We start from the raw sequence: 23181 nt of genomic DNA on the forward strand, positions 1-23181 counted from the left end.
TATCCCCAGGGCAAATGTTTTTTTCTGGGAAAATGTAGACTAACCCTAACCAAGACTAAATCAGGACTTCTCAGTTTATCTCAGCGCAGAGACCCATTCTTAGGGGACGGTCCAATGAGCACCTCTCTATCAGTCAGGATTTGATCACAGAAGCAGGGCCACCGTGAGTGATGCAGAATAAGGAGTTACTCTAGGGGTTAGACCTTAAGCTCTGAGGAAGCTGGTAGGGGAGTTGAATCTAAGCTATCAGAGGTCAGCCAGACCTGCAGTTGGGGAGGTAAGAAGAAGGTGGACCAAAAGCAAAGACCAGCTGGAACCCAGGAAGATGAACTGGAATCCACCTGGGAAACAGGAACCCAGGGAAAAACCCACAAGGACAAACTGGAATTCACATCTTCCTCTGCGCACCCGGAACCTGGATTCTGTGGGTGACGTGCAGGACGAGCTGGCACTTCTTGCCCTGGGGATGTAGGTGCACTGGGTCAAGGACTTAGAAAAGCTGAGGGAGAGGATTTGGTGAGATCTGGAGTAGCTGGAATTCAGGAGCTGCTCCAGGCTGACAAGGTTAAGTCAACAGATCAGGTACAACGTGCTTGAACTGCCCCAGTGCCTGGGACATTGTATCAACCTTCTAAGAACAAAAAATACACTGCCTCGTAATTACCATCCACATCTCTCTTGGGACTCTTAAGGGAAGAGGATCACAGGAAATCATTCTTGTTTCAATTACTATTGGTGCATGACAAATCACCCCAAAACTTAGTGGCTTAAAGAAAGAGCAATTGTTTCATTATATCTCAATTTCTGTAAGTCAGGGATTTGAGAAACACTAGGCTGGATGTTTCTGACTTGGGGTCTATTCCTGCGGTTACAGTAAACGAGTGGCTAGATCTGGAAGAGCAAGAAAGTGGAACAGCTGGGGGCTGCAGTTTTAGGAACTCTCTGGGTGGTCTCCCCATGGGGGATGGTTTTGGTCTCCTCATAACAGTTGGGCGACTTCTGCCATGTTGTATTGTTTGAAACAGCCCAGACTGAAGGGGAGGGGAAAGAGGGTCCCTTCTTGGTGGAGGAATGCCAAGGTTCTAAAAGAGCACGTGGGGGATCCACTGTACATACAGCACAGGGAACTATATTCAGTACCTTGTAATAACCTATAATGGAAAAGAATCTGAAAAATAACATAGATGTATGTATTTATAGCTGAATCACTTTGCTGTACACCTGAAACTAACACAACTTTGTAAATCAACTATATTTTAGTAAAAAAACAAACAAACAGGGGACGGGAGATATTGTCGGTACACTTCTTTCTTTCACTACGTCCAACCAAAAGGCTCAAGTGGAAATTAGCTCTTGCGTTTTTCCACTTTGTTCAATTTCCAGTAATACTTGAAGTCAAACAATAACTACAAGAGACACCGGGTTCAGGTAAGTTCTGTTTGTTGTCCTTCACGTGACTGTGATACAACTCCAAGTGTGGTCATGATAATCCTGCTATAAATATTTTTTCTTAACATTGAGACAATGTCTATCCAGGGGATGCTTCTTCAGAGAAAAGCGAAGTCCACGTTCAAATTATTATAAGCAATTTTAAAGTCGCTATTGTTGTAATCTCCCTGGGCCTTGATTGTCTCACCTGTGAAATGAAGACACTCTACTTGAACGACTTGATTTGATTTCCCATCTATTTACTGAATCTACAATAAATAAGATCGTATTAAAACACTCTCCAGAAGACACAGAACTATTAACTATTTCCTTACCAAATGACAAAAATCAGTTTTTAGGGGTGTTTTTGCTTTGTCTTTCATGGACTTGCAGATGAGAAGTAAAGGTTTAGATTCATAAGTAAATATTAAGAAATACAGCTCTTTGAATCTCCTTCCAATCTTTTGGGTTTTCAGACACATACAATGCTTTTCATCTAAAGCAAAGTAATACATGGTTCAAAGATAAAGCAATTTTAGAAATGGAGGTGGATTACTAAAATATTTACTGTTCAGAAGAGAAAAGAAAACTGCTATAATTCTCCTGTATTTCTCTTCATTATAACCCTCCAGAATGTTTGCTCATATGGACCACAAATGAATCTTGGGAAGAGTCTAGCAGAGGGTTTCGATTAAATGGTATGTTGAATAAACAATGCTGAGACATTTTAATGAGGTCAGATAAAAGGGTTGTGCTGGAAAGAAGTATTTTAAAAATCACTTTGAGGATCCATCCTTAGACCGCTTCCTGGACTTGGGCTGTATTTCTTCTTGTTGCGTCATTAGCCAAAGACTTTAACCTCTCACTGGTTTTGCTACCATGAATGATCTCTGATTCCTTAGCACACAGATTTCCATTGCTGCATTTCTGAAACTCTGAGGCTCACTCTAATGAAACCCACATACATATACCCTGTGCTCAAAGTCAATGGCATTTAGTCACTTTTTCAGGCTAGTCAGAAACAGAGTTAATAATATGCCTATAGCTTTTTGGTTTTTTTAGGAAGCAATGCCAAAATATTGTTTCCTGCTTATGATGGCTGCTGATAGCCACAAAATTATAAGACTTAAAAAAGTGGAGTAGGGATTTTTGAGAGCAAGAAAAGAAGACCTGGGGAGTGAAATGTACAGACCAAACTTGTAACCAATTATCAACTGTTGCCAAATCTGACCTTCTTGGAAATGGAGTAAAGCTTACATGTTAAAGGATCCTTGTCTGTAGCAGGCATGACAACAAAAGGAAAAGGAGTCAGAAGCAACCACACAGGACAGAAGGCAGACCAGTCAGTATGCTTATCAGACAGAACACTGGTGATGCAGATGTTAGGAGGAAGAATAGTTTGAGTTGATTTTAAAGGCCCAAGGTTAACCCACAAAGACTGGTGACATAAATACAATGAGGTCAAGGAACAGACTGGCAAGGGTGTCGAGTGGGATATTGAAATACATGCTAAAATCCCCAGATGATGTCAACATTCAGTGGAGAGAAGGACTGTAAAATTTCATACATGATTTAGGGACTAAAGAGAAAGTCGTTAGATGACAGGGACAATGAGGTATGTGCATAGAATAACTAGAAGCAATGGATCTCAAGGGACCAAGGGCTTTCTTGGGGTCCTGGAAACATCATGGTTGGAAAGGGGCCTGGGAAGGCTGGAGTGGGCCACCTTCTGGTGCTGAGATATCAGGATCTTGGGAAAATGAGCTTTTGTGCTTAAGTGGGTGTCAGAGAAGTCTGACCTCTGAAAGAAGACATCAGGGTTGAGTGAATGTACATGAAAGAAATGAGGATGCGAAAGAGTTTGTTTAATATAGGAGGAAATCTCCAAAGGGCGAAAGAGAAAGATTTGGGAAGGAGGATTAGAGTGGAAACTTGGTTCTGAGGAATGGAACCAGGAAGCTATATGGGGATGTTACTATCCCTCAGCCAGAAACGTAAAAGATGAAAATACATTGGCACTCTCCACAAAAAGCACACAGTCTATTTGGCAAGATTGTCTTGGCAAATGTAGCTATTATTAATTTTAAAATAGTGTATCTATTATGTACGTACATATATGTCCATATAGCAATAACACACATATATACTTTTTAAAATCTGTTTGCTACTTATTCAGAGATAAATTTTATCCTCCCATATAAACTGTAAGGTACTTAAAAAGGGACCATGTTATGTATCAGCATTATTAGCATCGATTGATGTCAAACTTAGATGGGTCAAATCAAATTAAGATTACCTAAGAATGCTCCACTCTTTTTTTTTTTTTTTTTCATTTGCTAAGAGGAAAATTAATATCTCTTCTCATCTGAGACTCCTACAAAGCTGTCAGTGTGGCCCGACATGTTGATAAATGAAGCTGAGGACAGCCCGGACATAGCTTAGAAATGATCCATGTCTCATTCACTTAACTTGCTGAACTCTCGTTCCTGATTTCAGATGGAGGTCAGCTTCTGAAGGGCCTACTTCCACACCGTGGCTCCTGTCAACCTGTGATGTGCCCAAAGGGTTGTCTCCTGCTAACTCCATCTACCTTTCACCACATCAGCCCTCGGGAGCCTGAAAACATCACAGAGCAAAATTATGGAATGAATCCAGGAAAGACATGTCTTTTATTTCCAGGTGACCTCAGAAACCAGACCAGGAGCACGAGTCAGCCTGGGAAGCTGCCTTAGAAGTAGTAAATCTAGAGTCACTCGGATTCAGGTCTATGTATGTAGTTTATTCTGATGGGAAGGCCGGTGTCACAGAAGTGACTCCATCATTGGCAGTGCTTATTGGCTAAACCTGTAAAAGACAACGGTGAACACGCCCCCTAGAAAAGGTGATAATAGTCAAGGCAAGTGGGTTTACTCATCACTGGTCATCCTTCTGCCTCTGCTCCATAGAACAATGATGTCAGCGTCATCACTGTTTCCTTGAAGTGCACTGGTCTATTTCCAGCTTCTGGCTGAGTGATGTTTCAAAGCCTACTAAGAAAAGGGAATGCTCTGTAGAGAGTCTTTTCTTTTGTTCCACTTAAATCTCTAAATTCACAAAGTAAACCTGCTCCTCACACTTTCATCTTCAGTGCGTCCTTCCAGCAGGAGTGGTGTTTATAAGTTTTATGTCTGTCCCTGGAGCCCTGATGACTGTATTCTTTTCAATCCATCAGACAGCTGTATAGACTGAATCTGAAATAGGTTACTTTGATTTATTTGTTCTCCATTTTGCATCAATGCACATGCAACAGGACAATGAGTTTTTTTTTTTTGCTCCTATGACTACTGTATCATATGGAATTCTTCCTTCCTGGTCACACTGAGCTGCTAAGCCATATGGCACCAACGTATTGGAAAGAGTCTGAGCAAGCTTTTCCAAATACAAATTATTATTCATATTTCTCTAAATTTATGCAAATGACACCATTCATTTTCCTACCTAATCCTCTGTGGAGAAGCGCCAAGGTTTGAAATGAAAAAAATTCTCCTTTCAGATATATGTAATCCACATGAATGGCTTTTGATGGCAAAGAGCGGGAAGTTAGATACTGCGGTAGTTAATACTTTAATCATGTCACCTCTGCAAGAAACTTAGCACAGGGCAGCCCAGTACTGAAGAACAGCCATGCCAACGTGTCCTCACTGGAGAATCAAAATGCAGGCAGCTCTTCGTGCTCAAATGCCTTTTAATGGAAGCGAACTTCCAGCCCGTGAAAGAGTAAAGAGGATCAGAAGTGAGGAAGAGGTTAAAAAAACAAAAAGACCTCTCTACTACCTCTGGGGACAGAAACACTAATCTTGCCATTTAGCAGCTTCCTAGGGAATAAAGGTCAAGTTCTTGAGAATGACAATGAGACTTTCAATAAACTAGCCCGCCTTTCCTCTAGACTTGTTCATATTCCCTACAGCAGCCTTACTCTCCCTGCTCTCCAAATCCTGGCTCCCCGCCCCTACCTCTACTTCTGCCTTTAATACCCTTTCTGTTCATCTTTCAAAACTTAAGTCAAATGTCATCAGGTTCACGGAATTTTTCTTTTTTTCCCCAGCTAGAAATTACCCTCCTCTTCTCTGCAATGTCATAACACATTCAACCTCTGCCGTAGCATTTATCTAGACAGACCCTGTAATTGAGTAATTGGTATGCATGTCTTACTTTCCTGAGGTTTATGTCTAGAGATCAGGGGAAAAGGAAAACCATGGTTTGACAAAAGCAAAAACAAAAATTAAAAAGCATCACTTAGCACAGTAGATGCAAATGTTTAAACTAACGAATGCATTCATGAATGAAAGAATAAAGAACTAGTCTGATAAATCATACGCTCCAAGAAGAAGCGGGTTGTGTCTTCAAAGTATAGACAGTATTTTCAATACTCTACCCCCATAAAAATAAGTCTAGCAACGTACCTTATTCATGATAGAGCTTAATGAACATAAATAGGAATTACACTGAGCCAGGATGGCCATGATGGGTACTTGAGATGAGTCAGGTATAATAGCTAGTTACAACAATTGACCTTAGACTTTATGGTTCAGCGAAGCATCAATTTCTCCTGAAAAAAAAAATTTAACTAGGGTAGACTCAAGATGAAAACCCTCTCCATTGAGACACAACGTTTTAATTCATTTCATTTTATGAAATAAGAAATTATTATCTCAACAAAATGGGAGGCAAAGGTTAAAAAAGCAAGCAGTCAAGAATTTTATTTAAACTATTCGTAAATAAAAAAACTTGATTACAGCACAGTTAGAAAAATGGAGCTTTTTATTAGTTCCTAGGCTAAATTCAGGCTGTTTTCTTGCAATTTCTTTTCATTTCTACCCATGAATGTGAGGTATCACAACTTGGAGGTACTGCAATTAAGTAGAAGTAGTAAATGAATCTCCCAAGCGCCGTGCCATACTTTCAGTCAGATCTACTCAAAGGTCAGTATTACCATTGGACAGTGTCTTGACAAAAGCCACAATAACAGCAGCATGGTGGGTTACAAGGCAAAAGAAGGTTCTCAGTAAAGATTTCTCATTGGCATGAACTATTAACTACCTTAGAATCCTAAGTGCCCTCTCTACCATTCATGCACATTTATGACGACGTGGAACTCAAGAACAAAAAATTAACTTTTAATCATAGTGCCTATTGAAACTCCATTCCACTCAACATGTAAGAGTTTACTTGTTGTTGACTTATTTGAACGACGGCACTCTTAATCCACAAGTCATTATGTCATCATAATTAAAATCTTCCAGCCTGCGGAGCTATAGTGCACCCCAAAGGCCCTCTCTGAAGGCCCTAAGAAAGTAGCCTCTCAGGATGTTTGGCTGTTTCTTTGACACATCACCTTGACCACTCCCTCCGCCCTGATTTCTGTGACAGCCTGGCCCTGGTGGATTCAGCCTTAGGAGACACTGACCAGGAGATGCAGAGCCAATCAGAACACCTGCACGTTGCCTTCCTCCTCTGCACTCACGACCTCCTGAGTAAAGAGAACCCCTGAGCCCCCCTCCAGCTCTCTTTGCAAAGTATCAGCTACATATACATCTGCCCGCCTTTCCAGGAGTTCTGGGGAAATTAAAGGGATAACAGCTGTAAAACGGTCCAAGATGCTTGAGAGTAAAGAAGAGGAATTTTTTAAATGGTATGAATTTGTAGTTACTTTGTATATTTGAATTACACACGTAACCTCCAGAACACAAACGGGGGGTAAAAGCAGCAATTTTGTAAGGAGGGAAGCATGAAAGAACTGAGATCTGCACTGTAATGAGTCCCACCACCCTGGTATGATGGACGTTTTGGCTTTGCTCACCTCCCTAATGGGTGACGACTGAGTCAAGGATTATTCTTCTCTGGTCGTTAAGATGACCAATACTTCAAAGACCATTTAATCAATGTGTTGCTTCATGCTGGCCTAGAATTAAATTCTAAACCTGAAAGCAGGTATTTCCAAAAGGGCTCATCTACCTTCTGCGAAGTATTATTCCTTCACTGTAAGAACTTCTTAAATCATCATTTCCCGAACTTAAATCATTCTGGTACCACTGTGCATCTTTTTGTCGTATTTATAATACCACCTTCTAAGGTAAATTACTTAAAATATTTCTTTAAATCCTAAGCAACTTTACCCACAGAATAATGTGCTGCACAAAATGATGTACTCATTATAATTTCATAAATAATGAAGTGAGTACTTTACTGTAAAAATTTTAAAGTGCTCCCTGACTTTATTTCACACAACATCAGGGTTATATGTACCATATTCTGAGGAATATTATATGGGTATATTACTGAAAACCAAACTACTCAAAAAGAGGCACAGGATTTGTGTCAGCATTACCTCCAACTGAATCCTACAGTGCCCAAGACACATTCACTAAGCAGGTGATGCTTAAAAAAATAAGCCCAGTAAATAAACAAATACATGCATAATCATCAACTCTTATGTTTCATCCACCTTTTCCTTATACATATTCTACAAGATACAGGTTGATCATTATCAGATGCTTGTTAATCTCTTTTCTGAAATGTGCTTATTTGGATCCTTGGCAACTTCTGTCTCACGTATTAACAGCAGTAGATACCAGTCTTGTGGGGAAATGTAAAGAGAAAAGTAATTCCCTCTACTTGTTAATTTTTTCACTTTAAGGAAAAAATTTAAAAGTAAAGGGCACAGATCTGGTAGTTGAGAGATCCAGCCTCTAGGTATAGCTGTGCCTTTGTGTTCTTGTGTTTGTGTGAGTCATTTGTCTACCTTCAGTGTCCCAATCTGCAAACAAGTTCCTTAAACTAAAACTAAATATAATCCCTAAGGTCTTTTTCAGCTCTGTTTCTTTTGGCCCATACTTAATTAAAGATGTAATGCAAAGAAATATTAGAGGCTGGTCCCATAAACTTCCTCAAAGGTGCTTCACAAGTACTGTGTAAACTGAATTCCAATTTACTTCTTTGGATATATAATATTAATATTGTATTTGGCAAATGCTTACTCCCATAATCATATAATGAATAAATAATTTTCTACCACAGAACAACCTGAAGGTTTAACTTTGAGAAAAATAGCTGACCTCATCCATCACCTGGGCAGACACATTAGGAATTTATATAAGAGGACAATAAGTATGGTTTTTAATGCTCCCTGAGAAAGTAGACTAAATTGAAGGTGCATTACATTTGCTGCCAGAGAAATTTTACCCAAAAGTGAGTGAGCTAAAACAATTTCAGGAGCAGCAAACTTTAGGGAGACTCACATTCATTTTTTTGGTAATATTTCCCCATTCATTGCTTATCTTTTAATTTTGGTTATATTTACTTACATGCAGACTTTTGAATTATTTTCACAGCCAGATCTTTTATTGTTTTTCTTCCATTGCTTAAACACCTAGAGAATTTCCTCTAGCGAGCTGATAAATATTAATTTTTATGTTCTTCTACTTTTTTTTCCTAGCCAATATCACTATAATCATTTCTTCTCAAGCCAATAACTGTAGGTTTTTATTTGCTCATAAAGATGAGCAGGAAGGTCTTCTAAAGCTATGTGGGTGTCTGTGACATTTTCTATCTAAAGAGTGATGTGAGCATCTGGCTTCCCCCAAACCTCTGAAGGTATAAAAGTGGAAGCCTACTGTTGCGTTAGCCAGTGCTACAGTGCATTATTTTGAATAAATTATTATTTTTCCCATTATCCATGGTAATTAGAAAAATAAATAAATAATACACTAAAGGTGATAGTAGGAAAAAAAAACCTGGCAATCAAAGCCACTCAACCACAAACCAATCCATGAAATACTATATCGATGTGATTCTACATAAAGATCCTGGCCTCTCTTTTCTGTTTTTAGTGGGTAGAGGGTTAAATGTAATCATAACTGTGATCTTTCTGTATATAATTTCATATTGTGTTTCCTATAATATAATAATACAATAGTTTATATTATTATAAGTTATTTGCATACATTAGCCACACAATATTTCATTGGATAAATGAATCACAATTAACCTAACATTATCCATTTTGAGACTCTTAGCTTATTTCCAAATTTTTATGCATAAATTATATTGCAATGAATGAATATATCTTCACTTGCAAATCTGAGTTTTATTTCTTGTTTTGTCGTCATTATTTTTCTTTGCTTTTTTTCTATTTTTTTTTTTTAATTAGGATCATTTTCCAGAAGTAGAATTATTAGGTCAGTAAGTCTGATCATTTTGGCATCTCTTGATAAATATTATTAAATGCCTTTCTATGCAAGCTTGTATAAATTTACTCTCACATATGCATTATATAGGTCTTTCCCCCCTTTCGGAGGGTACTGTCATTTTTTTTTAATCTAAGTTTTGTTAATTTGATAGGAAAAAATAAAATGGAATCTTATTTTCATTTTGTATTTTTTGTTTATAAATTTTTTACATATGATGCATATTGAATTTTCCTTTTATGAATTAACTATCTTTTGCTTATTTATTTATAAGATGTCTCATTTTTATAACAATTTGTATAACCTTTTTATGTATAAAATATTCACTCTTTCTGCAATATTTTCTGTGAATTTTCCCCAGTTTTTCTTTTACTGTTTAATTTATGATTATTTGCTTATATCTTTGTAGTCATACCTTTGTGAATTTTTTCATTGCTTGAAAGTGAAAACGTCTCCTCTAGAGAGCTGATAAATATTAATTTCTATTCTCTCTGTTTTTCTAGTTTTTTTAATACTTGATTTATTTTTAAATTTCTCACTCCCCAACAAAGGAAAAAACCTTGGCTGGAACGTCTAAAATTGCTAGAGAGGGAAAGGTCAGCTGTTGGCTGGAAGACTTAAGCATCAGTGTCTGAAGTGTTCTTCAGAATTTTGGTAGCCCTTGAATTGTTAAGCGTGGACATTTTGACGTCAGTCTACAAACTGCTACAAACTACTACTGCTTTCATTAATGAAAGCTCTTCACCCAGCAATGTGGGAATAAAAAGTGAGAGGAGGAGATAAGAGCATTATCTCATGTAACCAACCCCTCATGTCATATGTAGTGCCTTCTGTAATGACAAGGGTGGCATGGCAGTCCTTGCTCTGCGCAAATGTGGGAGAAAGCCACGAAACATCATGTAATAAGTCTTTTTAAGTATTTAACATAAGGAAGACTCTAAATGGTGGCTTTTATGTTATAATAAAAGAAGTTTACTCTGTATCATGTTATAAAATATAGCCAAATCAATTTTACTTTCAAACACTTTAAGGTGCTTTATAATGGACTTTTCTCTAATTGGGCCAGCCATAATTAGCCAAATAATCCATCTTCTGAATGGTCAGTTTGAATAACACCAGAATCAATGCCATCACTCATGGGTGATGGAGGAGATTTGTATAGAATTCACTTTACAGAATTCACTGCGTACTTTCTTTGTGCTTTTCACTGAGCACTTTCACTGAGCCCTTGCTTTGTACCAGACCCCTTCCTAGGGATTAAGAATCCAAACTATAAGTAGCATATTGACCCCGCTCCCTAAGACAGTGATTCTTGGACCTGATGGATGGCTGATTGAAGTACGTATTCCTGGATTCCACCACAGTTTCTCTAAATCAGCGTGGAGTCTAATACAAGTTGTGTTTCAAATTTCCCATGAAGATACTGATGATTCACCAGAATGGAGGACCACTCTGAGTTCAGAGAGCAGTGGATCCCTATTCCTCCAGATCTTAAAAGGTCACAGGAAAAAAATGTCCATTTAATGAGTCATCAACCTAAAACCAGGAGTTTTACATATAGAATCTCACAATCCTCATAACATATCTGAAAATCAATCAATGCCATCTCCATTTTATAGATGAAGAAACTGATCTTAAGAATTTGCCAAGGGCTTTTTCAGTATTTCTCAGGAGGCCAAGGTGCAACTTTCTTCGGTCGTCCCAAAACCAGGTTCATCTGACACCAGCCGCCTAAGTTAGGTCAAAGTCATATACCTGAGGTGCACCAGGGAGGAAGTCGGGGCCACATCTGCCCTGGTCCCTAAAGATCAGTCTTCTGGTCTGTCTCCAAAAAAAGGTTGGTGATCACATTACCAGGGCAACTGGTGATTGGAAGGGTCTGGAGATTACAGTGAAATCGACCTTTCAGAACAGACAGGCCCAGAGAGGGGTAGGTACCTTCTGCCTCTGCCCTGATCATCAAAACCCTCAAGGAACCACCAAGAGGCAGAGAGAAGCAAGAAAACATTAAGCACAGTGGAAGCATCACTTTTGATGAGATCATCAACACAGCCTGACAGATGCCGCACTTATCTTTAGCTGGAGAACTCTTTGGAACTAGGAAAGAGATCCTGGGGACCGCCCAGTCTGTGGGCTGCAACGTTCATGGCTGCTACCCTCACGACATCACAGAGGACATCAACGCTGGTGTGGTGGACTGCCCAGCGACTTAACTACAAAGATAAACAATGTAATAAAGGCTTATTTGACAACAACAACAAAAAATATTTGCCAAGGTAACACATCTATAGTCAGTAGGCTTGTGATTCTAACTCAGAGCTGATATTAAAGACCCCATGAAAGAAAAAAGAACCATTTGGATTAACTGGGTTGAGCTTGAGTATTAAATCAGGAAGTTTAAATACTTTGGTCAAAAACACTGCAAAATTCAAAGCCAGCCCATGTGTCAGAGTGTAGTGACTGTAGGACGGTGGTGAGTCTGTCTCTCCACAATCTTTTGCTGAGATTTCCAGGTGTATTTGTGTTGAAGTTTCATACATCTCTCATGTTCTTCTAGACTGAGACGATGCTAATCTTCTCAACTATACTATAAACTGTAGGTTATATTTGCTTCCTTGATTGGTCCTTCAGGAAATTTGCAGGGAACAAAGAAAATGCAATTACTTTTCATCTTCCTACACCTATCTACGATGCCTCATTCCCTTTAGCAAGGAAAAAGGCACATGAAAAACTACAGTCCTGCAGCCATATCTCATTGTTGGCAGCATGGAGCGCCGTGACTTACATCCACCGAAAAGAGATTCATCACTTCCCTCTTTTATAAAACAAAGGATGTGGAGCCATGCTTCCTTCCAAGGGGCACAATCACTACATATGCCTTTATCTTTACATGAAGTGTTTCCCAGAGCTTACCCGTAGCATGTACATAATCGGCTTTTTTTTTTTTTTGCAAACTGTTTAGAATATCAGAGTAATCAGAGAGTGTACGTCAAGTGTTCATGGGTCAACTTCATGTTACGTATGAAAAGCTGAGGTTCCAAGATCTTTAGCTTTCAGAAAGAGCACATCAGCACAATCACAACCATCAACAAATTTTCCTGAGCGATGGCTATATGGAAGACCCCTGGCTCGCTGCTGTGAAGAGCTCCGGAAAACAGATATAATCTCTGATCTCTAAGAACAGACACCAGCATTGAAAAAGACATGTTTCTATGAACAAATGACAAGCACCCAATGCTCAGCCACAGTTTTTCAAAACTGAATAGTAGTCCACATCCTTTCTTTAAAAAAATATTGTCAGAGATTCCTCAACACTGACACAAATGGCATGTTCTGCTGTTAATTTCAAATCTTACTTGAATATGTGCAAACCTAAAATTATGCACACATACCTGGTATTTACTGCATTTATAAAACTGCAACACCGATTCAAGTTAGCAATTAAACCCAAACAAAACTTAAAAACCCAATAATATTATTAAATCAACAATACTAATTCAGCAAGGCAGATGGTGTTCCTTTATTGAAACTAAATTTCTACTTTCGATGTGAGTATAGCACTGAGGGTCACTGTGAAGGTTCTTTTGAATCCTTCCTGCCCTGTCATCGGGCCAAACAACCACTCATGTCCCCAACCCTGAGGGTTTTTTTTTTTTTTTTCTGTAGGGAAGACATCTTTCTCACAGTATGCCCTAGATTATCTGGGTTTCACTTGATGTAGATCTGTTATTTACACATTTAGTTCATCTCTGCCCTCCTAATCTTAGAGAACTGACACCCACGTGATCACAGACTCACACAGACTCACGGGCAAGGAAATCACAAGGAGTTAGTTGTTGTTTTGGCCATCCTGATTACTTTATTAATTTTTTTAGATGATCCTCAGGGTAAAAATATTTAAACTCCTTCCTCTTCTGCCAAACAAACAAACAAACAAAACAGTGCAAATCAACATGGAGACTTCAGAGAACACGTCATCAGACACCTGGGGTGCACACTTCTGTTCTGAGAAACACTCAGCAACTCAAGACCACACCTTTCCCAGAAAGGAAAGCAGAGTAGGGAAGTCCCCATGCAGGATAGAGGAGGTGGGTTCCAATCTGACCTTCCAAGAACAGGTGGGATTTAGTTACACAGACGTAGGAAGGGACAACCTCCCAGGGCAGAGGTGCCATGAAGAAAAACAGAGAGGGAGAAAAACTTCCAGACATGCTTAGGATGGTGAGCGGAGCAGTGAGCTGGAATATTCTAAAGGGGTCACAGGGAATTAAATTTGTTTAGAAGAAAAAAAAATCAGAAACAGACTCACAGACATAGAAAACAAACTTATGGTTACCAGGAAAGAAAGAGGGTGGGAAGGGATAAATTGGGAGTTTGAGATTTGCAGATACTAATATATATAACAAATATACAACAAGTTTCTTCTGTAGAGCACAGGGAACTATATTCAATATCTTGTAGTAACCTACAATGAAAAAGGATATAAAAACAAATATATGTATGTATATGCATGACTGAAACGTTATGCTGTACACCAGAAATTAACACAGCATTGTAAACTGACTAGACTTCAATTAAAAAAAAAAATTGTTTAGAAAGTTAGTGTGTCCCAAGTGTGGTAATTCTTAGTAACACTTAGAAACATAAACACGGTGGGTGAATAGGGATTTAAAGGATTTTAATTCCTAGTAATGAAGAATGTCAGCTTAACTTCCACCACATGATACCAAACCCCATGGGTGTCACCCACCTGGAGAACAGAGCTCTTTCTGCTCATTTGTCTGGGAGATCAGAGATGTCATATACCTTCCCATTTATGCTACTGTTTAACTTCTTAGTCTATAGAAATCGGTGTTTTTCCCCTAGAGTTACCGCCTCCCCATTGATGTCAGATGTATAATTTTCAATGTTACATTATTTTCATTTACTAGCTGTTTTCTATTTTTCTTAATGTGCTTTAGCCATCAGGGGAGTGGCAAGGAGCCCTCTTAAATGCCAGTGTACACTTAATTGGACATATGCCACCTTCTCCAAACTTTATTTTGCACTTTGGTGACCTAATAAGTGTAATAGGATGCTGAGGGGGACGTCTCTGTTCCTGTGGACCAGGGTACAAAGCTGGGACATATATGAGGCAAATATCCTGCACTCCAAAATGAGATTCAAATATGCAGGGAACAAAAAAATGCTTTCTAAGCCTTTATAGCGTGTGTGTGTGTGTGTGTGTGTGTGTGTGTGTGTGTGTGTCGGGGCGGGGGCAAATTGTTCTGCTATGTCAGTATAATTGAGCAACCACCACCACCTAAGTCTCTGTAAATTAAAGTCTAGGGATGGGGAGGTAATGGGAGAGACCTGGAGAGTTGTCAGACATGACTTAGGAACCTGGGAGAGTAAGTGTGCACATCTGCCTCCCAGCCACGGGGAGAGTGGATGCTTTTTTCACCCAGGCCAAAAAAAAAAAAAAAACAAAAAAAAACTGAGAGCATCTCCAGGAGAACACTATAGGAATTACAACGTTTGTGCTGCAGGAAAGGAAAAATTCCTTCTTATTTTCTTATTGGGGTATCTGCTTACGTAGTAGACATGCTACCTGTTCTCTCAAACTGTTTGAGCAGAAGAACACAAGGAGTATGAGAGACAGAAGAGGAAGGGCGTGTGGCACCAGAGCAGCCTGGGCTCCCGCTGTTTCTCACAGCAAGGAGGCCTGAGTTTCCAGTGAACGAGCCAACTGAGCAGCGTGTGGGGCAGCCTGACCTGAGCTGGCTTGCTGGCATCCCACCCAAGAAGGCTGGCACACTGGGAAAAAAAAAACAAAACAGGGCAGCCAGAGGCTATTAGGTGAACCCCCCTCCCCGAGGAAGAAGCTGAGGAGTCAGGGGGAAAAGATGGGGTGAAGCTGGAGCAGATCTCCTAATTAGGGGATCTTAACAGTGGAGAAATCTCTAAGGTCACCTGGATAACTTACACATGCATTCCATGGGACAGCCCGTAGTTGGATACCTGTAGCATTTGACAAAGAAGCCAACAAAGCCAAAATAGGACCACCAACAGGATACTAGTTACAGAAAGATCATTTCATGTCTCTCTCATATTCCCTCTTCCCAAGCTAACATCACAGGAGCTGGATCCAGAAGAGAAAAGAGTGGAGACAATATCCCACATACCGCTTACGACCTCTCTCATGGGCAGTAAACCTCTGGCTAAAAACTGGTAGGTAACAGAGAAAGGGAAGATGATAAACGTTTGATGAGTGTATGAGGCTTGTGTTTAAAACTAGATGAAATTGGATTAGACTGGACTTTTTAATGATGACATCTGATAGATACCTATTGGATCTATCATCATTAAGAGATGGGAAGGCAGATTCAACATGAGTGCAATGAGTAGGAAAAAAAAAGAACCACCTCTTGTAGTAACTTATGGTGGAAAAGAGTATGAAAATGTATGTTCATGTATGACTGAAGCATTATGCTGTACACCAGAAACTGACACAACATTGTAAATTGACTATACTTCAATAAATATATATACATATATATACATATATGTATATATATGTATATATATATATATACACACACACACACACAAAAAAGAACTACCTCATTTGGTATCTCCCCACTCAGACTTCATTGAGTTGGTAACCCAAGAAAAGTAATAGAAATAATTAAATTCTATTTCACTGGGTTGAGGATCAATGAATTGGGGTATCAACCAAGCCGAGTCTGAATCTTGTCTTCGCCTTTATCCGTTGGGTGTCCCTGGACAAATTATATTAATTGTTCTGTATATTAATTTTTCAGCTATAAAATTGGGATGATATTACCAGCCTCACCAGATCATTCATGGAGTTATAAGAAAATAGTTGTATCTGGCAAGTATATTTGTTCTTTCTCTCCATATTCTCTTATTTTTTTCCCTTAATACACATACATGTAGTATTTCTGAATATATACACTTCTGTAATCCGTTGACATATAATTTCATGTTCTGTTAATTTGCTTCATGGTTTAGAGTTTTTCATATATTGAAATTGCCACACATTGCCATTTTAATATGTTTAAAGGAGCCATCATTTGTGAGGCAGTTTGCTTAGCTGGTTCCCTTTTGTGGATAATTTGGATTGTTTCCAAGCTCCTCCTTCCCAATATAAACTGTGATGCTGTTTCAATGTTTCATTGAAAAGAAGCCATTTTAATGCTTCCCCCATCCCTAAGGAGAAAGAGAGTTAGGCAGGCATTATTACCTGGGGATGTCATTTCCCAAACGGAATTATTTATTCTATCAATTAATATTTTGGGGGGAATCTCTTGAAAGTGTCAATATCCCTAGAATATCTGAACTTATAATTTAAAAAAAAAAAAAAAAAAGCTTCCTCTTGGCTTGTATGTCTTCACTTCTCTGGAGGCCACTGACTTAATTTGTCCTGGTTAAGGGGCAGTTCCCCATGTGCCCTCACTGGGATTTTCCAAGACTCTTCCAACTTAGACGTGGGGTTAAAGAGCCCGTGATAATTTCATGCCAGAGTGTAACAGACCATACTAATTTACTTTCATTAGCCCTCCTTTACCTACATTTCAGCGTTCTCCTCCCAACGGGCTACAATGCAGTGTCTTTATGTTTCCCAAGGCTGTACTGCAGAAAGCTCTTCCTCCATTCTGCCATCTGCTTTAATGCTGTCTTTCATCCCAATCCCCTCTTTCTCAGGTTCTAATTATTATCTCCTTGCCCATTCAGGTAGCTGAAAATTTTCTGAATAAATTACATAGTACCGTATTTACTACAAAAGCATATCAGAAGAATCGACTATTTTCTATCAGATGAAGGGAATTTGGAGGCTCCAATTATGTCTTTCTTTTGCCACTGAAATCAGTGTGGTTTTGCTGCAATTGTTTCTTTTTTTATTAAAATATAATCCACATACCATAACATTAATTCCTTTTTATGGCTAAATATACCATTGTATAGACACATCACGTTTTGTTTATGCATCCATCATTGATGGACACTGGGGTTATTTCCACCTTTGCTTCTATGAATAATGATGCTATGAACATTCATTTGTAAGTTTTTATGTGTACATGTCTTTTAGTTTTCCTTGGGTATATACATAGATATGAAAATCATTGGGTCATGCAGTAATATTATGTTTAAACTTTGAGGAACTGACAGAATATTTACCGAAGGAGCGGAGCCGTTTTACAACCTCACCAATGATGTATAGGAGTTCCCATTTCTCCATATCCTGCCAATACTTGTTCTTGTCTGTCCTTTTGATTATAGTCACCCCAGTGGGTGTGAAGTGCTGTCTAACTGAGGTTTTAATATTGATTTACCTAATGGCTAATGATGTTGAGCACATTTTCATATGGTGATTACCATTTGCATATCTTCTTTGTAGAAATGGATCTTTAAATAAATTGTCCATTTTTATCTCTTTATTCTTGATATGTGCTTGTGTAATCTAGACACTAGCCCCTTTTCAGATATATGATTTGCAAATATTTTTCCCATTCTGTGAGTTGTCTCTGAAGAAATGTCCTTCGCAGTACAAAGCATTTTACTTTTGATTAAGCCCCATGTATCTAGTCTGTTGTTTACTTGTGCATATGGTATCATATTTAAGAAATTATTGCCTAATCTAGTCACAAAGATATACATCTACATTTTCTCCTAGAAGTTTTACACTTCTAGCTTTTTGTTGATTTATTCTGGGTTAAGGTTTGCAGGTAGACTAAGATATGTTTCCAAATGCATTGCTCTGCAGGCGGATATCAACACTTCTTTGTAAGAAGACTGTTCTTTCCCCTACTGAATTGTCTTGGTACTTTTGTCAAAAATAAATTGAAATTAAAGGTATAGGTTTATTTCTAAACTCTCAATTCTGCTCCATTGATCTATATATCTTTATGCCAGGACTATTCCATCTTGTTTATTGCAGTTTTGCAGAGAATTTTTTGAAATGAGCAGGTGTGAACCCTCCAAATTTGTTGTTCTTTTCCAAGCTTCCTTTAGCTGTTCTGGGTACTTTGTATTTTTATATGAATTTATTATCAGCTTTTCAGAATGTGCAAAAAAGGCAGCTAGAATTTCGATAGGGATTGTATTAAATATGTAGACTAGTTTGGGAATCGGGAAGCATTCACTGTCTTCCTAACAATGCTAGGCCTTGTAGTCCACGGACACAGAACACATTTCCATTTAAGTCTTCTTTAATCTCTTTCAGTGATGGTTTTTGTACTTTTAAGTATACAAATCCCACACTTCTTTTGTTAAATTAATTCGTAAATATTTTATTTCTTAGATGATATTTTAAATGAAACTGTTTCCTTAATTTCCTTTTTGTATGGTTCATTGATAGTGCATAAAACACAATTTATTTTTCTATATTGATCTTGTGTCCTGCAACCTTGCTGAACTCATTTATAAGCTCCAATATTGTGTGTGTGTGTGTGTGTGTGTGTACTTTAGAATTTCTATATATAACATCATGCAATCCGCAAACAGAGATCATTTTATTTCTTCCTGTCAAATTTGGATGCATTTTATTTCTGTTTTTTTGTTGAACGAACTTGGCATTCCTGGGATAAATTCCACTTAATCATAATGTATAATCCTTCTCACACGTTGTTAGACACAGTTTGCTAGTTTCTGGATGTGGATTTTTGTGTCTATTTTCATGAAAGATATTGATGGGTAGTTTTCTTTTCCTGTGATGTCTTTGGTTTTGGTGTCAGGGTAATGCTGGCCTCATGGAATGAATAAATGTCTCTTCTACTCTGTATTTTAGAACCGTTTGTGAAAGATCAGTATTCATTCTTCTTTTATAGTTTAGTAGAATTTATCAGTAAAGTCATCTGGACCTGAACTATTCTTTACGGGAAGATCTTTTTTTTTTAATTTATTCAATTTCTTTACTTGTTATAGATCTATTCAGATTTTCTATTCCTTCCTGATTTAGTGATGGCAATTTGTGTGTTTTTAGAAACATGTTTATTTAGAGTATCCAATCTGTTGGCATAAAATTGTTCACAGTGGGCTCTTCTGATTGCCATTATTCCTGTAAAATCAGTAGTAATGTCCACATTTTCATCTGTGATTTAGTAATTTGAGACTTTTTTTCTCTTGGTCAGTCAGTTAAAATTTTCCACCTTTTTTGTTAATATTTTCAAAGAATTAACTTTTGTTTCACTTATTCCCTCTGTTGCTCGTTTTTATTCTCTATTTCATTTATCTCTACTCTAATCTTTGTCACTTCCTTCCTTCCGCTTATTTTGAGAGTAGTTTGCACCCCTTTTCCTAGTTTCTTGGGGTTGGCTTATTGATTTGACTTTTTTTCTTCAGAAATACAGGCATTTGAACTGACATATTTCCCTCTAAGCACTACTTTCACTGTATCACGTGTTGGGTTTTGTTTTTATTCCTCATAAAATATTTTCTAATTTCCCCATGATTTCTCTTTGACCAATTACTTCTTTTAGAGTGTAGTTAATTTTCACAGATGTCTAAGAACCCCAAATCTCCTTTAGTTTAGACCAGTTGTTTCAAATCTCATTGCACTGTGGTCAAAGAACACGCTTTGTATGATAACACCTGTGTGTGTTGAGACTAATTTGATGGCTTCACTTACACTTTATTTTAAGGAACATTCCATGTGCACTTGAGAAGAATGTGTTTTCCGTTGTCAGGTGGCATGTTCTATAGATGTGTTTCACCTCTAGTCTTTTATAGCACCATTCAGGTCTTACATTTCTTTGTTGATCTGCTGTCTAGTGTTTTTTTCCCTCAGTGTTGAAAACGGGCTATTCACCTATTCAACTATAACTTGCATTATCTATTTACCCCTTTAATTGGGTCTGTTTTTTCTTCTTATGTTTTGGGGTCTGCTTTTCAGTCCGTAAATATTTATAATTGTTATATCTCGCTATGGATAATATTTTATCATTATAAATTCTCCTTCCTTGTCTCTAGTAACAATTTTTCTCAGAAAGTCTATTTGGTCTGACATTAATACAGCCACCCCAGCTGCCTCTTGGTTAACGATGGTCTGGTATATTTTTCACACCTTTACTTTAGTCTGTTTACGTTTTTGTATCTAATGTGTATCTACTTTAGGCAGCAAATAGATTTTTTAAACTTTTTATTCTTTAACTCATTCTACCAATCTCTGTCTTTTAACTGGAAAGTTTTATTCATTGACTTTAATGTAATTACTGAAAAGGCAGGGGGGTTGCCTGCCATTGTGTTATCTGTTTTCCTACCTCTTAGCTCTTGGTGATTCTCCTGTTCCGTCAGTATAACTTCTTTTGTGTTAAATAGATATTGTCTAGTGTACCATTTCAGTTCTCTTGCATTTCTTTTACTATATTTTTGAGTTACTTTCTTAGTGGGTTCCCTGGGGATTAAAATTAATGTTTCAATTTTTAGCAAACTAATTTAAATTAATGCCAACCTAATTCTAACAGTTTACAAAATTTTTGCTCCTTCATAGTGTCATTCCCTCTCTCTCCTTCATGCATTTATTGTTATAAAAACTGCATCTTTATACATTTATGCTTCTCAACCAAGATTTATTGTTGGCTGATATCATTATCTTTTGATTCAGGAGAAAAAAGGTAAAAATTTTAAAAATACTTTCTTTAATACTGTGTTTTAGATTTACATAGTAATTATAGTCTTTGCCAGTGTTTTTTTATTTTTTGTTTTTTCTTTGTGTTGACTCCAGTTACTTTCTAGTGTCCTTTCATTTCATCGTGAAGGACTCCCTTTAGTATTTCTTGTGGATAGTTCTGCTAGCATCACTTTCTCTCCATTGATTTTTTTTTTCTTCTGAGAATAACTTAATTATTCCTTCATTTTTGATAGTTTTGCTGGATATAGAATTGTTGGTTGACAGTCTTTTTACATTTTCAGTCACTTAGAGGATGTCATCTCACAGCCTCTGGGCTCCACAGTGTCCACTGAGAAATCATCTCTCATCTTACTAAGCACCCCTTGTCTGAAATGACTTGTTTCTCTCTTGCTGCTCTCAAAGTTCTCTTTGTCTGATGGTTTGATTATGTGTCTATTATAAATCTTTTAAAATATATCCTAACTGGAGTTTGTTACATTTCTTAGATGTATAGATTTATGTTTTTCATCAAATTTGGGGAATTTTCGGTGACTATATTTTTAAGTACACTGTTACCCTCTTTTTATCTCTCTTCTCCTTTTGAACTCCCTTTGTGCATATGTCAGTGTGCTTGCTGGTGTCTCACAGTCCCAGGAAGGCTCTGAGGCTCTGCTAAGTTTCTTCAGTCTTTTTTTTTTTTTTTTTTTTGTCATTGCTACTGCTTCTCTCTCATTGGATAATCTCACTTGCCCTATCTCCAAGCTTACTGACGCTTTTGTTTGCCAGGGCAAATCTTATGTTGAGCCCCTCTGGCAGTATTTTTATTCAGTTATTAAACTTTTCAACTTCAGATTTCTAGCTTATTTTTTTTTTTTACAAGTTCTGTCTTTTTTTATTGATGTTCTGTATTTGGTGATACATTATTCTCATAGTTTCCTTTAGTGCTTTCAACGTATTACCTTTTAGTCCACTGAACATATTTAAAATATTTCCAACGTCTGAAATTCCTCAGGGACAATTTCTATTGGTTGCTTTTCTTCCTGTGTATAGGTCATAATTCCTTTATTTGTATTGTTTGTTTAGTGAATATTCTGATGTAATTATTTAAGTCTATAATCTTTGTCCTGTGTGGTCTCCAAATTCTCTCCATGGTTAGTTTAGTGATTATTTAGTTTAATAACTGATAGAGTGTTCCTTAAACATCTGAGAACAATGTCTTCCAGTCTTTGTCAGGTGACTCTGTGTGTGTTGAAGGATGCTTTGCGCACTTAGGTAGTTTACAACTCCACTCTTGCCTTCACTTCCAATTTGCTCGGAGTTGCAGGGTTAGTGAAAAGCAAGACCTCAGGGCTTTCTCAGGTCTTTCCAGAGCATTCATGTAGTCCTTACACATGTTAGATTCCCAGGAATAGTACAGAGCTTTTCAAAGCACCTTTAGACATCTGATTCTCAAACTTTTCCTTTCCAGGCATTTAAACGTTTGCACCAATTTTTATCCACTCCCTTGGGAAATCATGTTGTTAAATATTGCATATTTATTTTTGCATCTGATTATTTTTTGATAAATCCCTCAGGGAACACTTGTTTTCACTGAGCAAGTTCTGAGTCAGGTCAAATACACTCAGCCTTGTGTGCGGGGTCTTGCAGAGAAGACGAGCAAGTGGCTTAAATAATGATGATTCACTGAGAAGGGGGCTTAGAAAGAGCTCCCACTCCCCTTACTGCGCCCTCTAGTGGCTACCATACTTCTAGCTTTCACTATTATTGTAGGTTCTTGATTGTGAAAGCTACCCTGGAGATGGAAAGAGGATAATAAGAATGGAGAAGTAAAACCACAAAACTTGTTCTTTTCTGGATATTCAGCTATTTTTCTTGAATAAAGACTCCCAGACTGCTTCAAGCCTTTCATTAGTTTTC

The 23181-nt window shown here is 37.8% G+C and overlaps 1 pseudogene; it reads left to right on the forward strand.

Moving 5' to 3' along the window:
* Nucleotides 1-325: 325 nt before the first annotated feature.
* Nucleotides 326-11894, forward strand: LOC105075205 (large ribosomal subunit protein uL11 pseudogene; annotated as a pseudogene).
* The last annotated feature ends 11287 nt before the right edge of the window (nt 11895-23181 follow it).

This window comes from Camelus bactrianus, chromosome 27 (genome assembly GCF_048773025.1).
Source record: "Camelus bactrianus isolate YW-2024 breed Bactrian camel chromosome 27, ASM4877302v1, whole genome shotgun sequence".
Classification (NCBI taxonomy): domain Eukaryota; kingdom Metazoa; phylum Chordata; class Mammalia; order Artiodactyla; family Camelidae; genus Camelus; species Camelus bactrianus.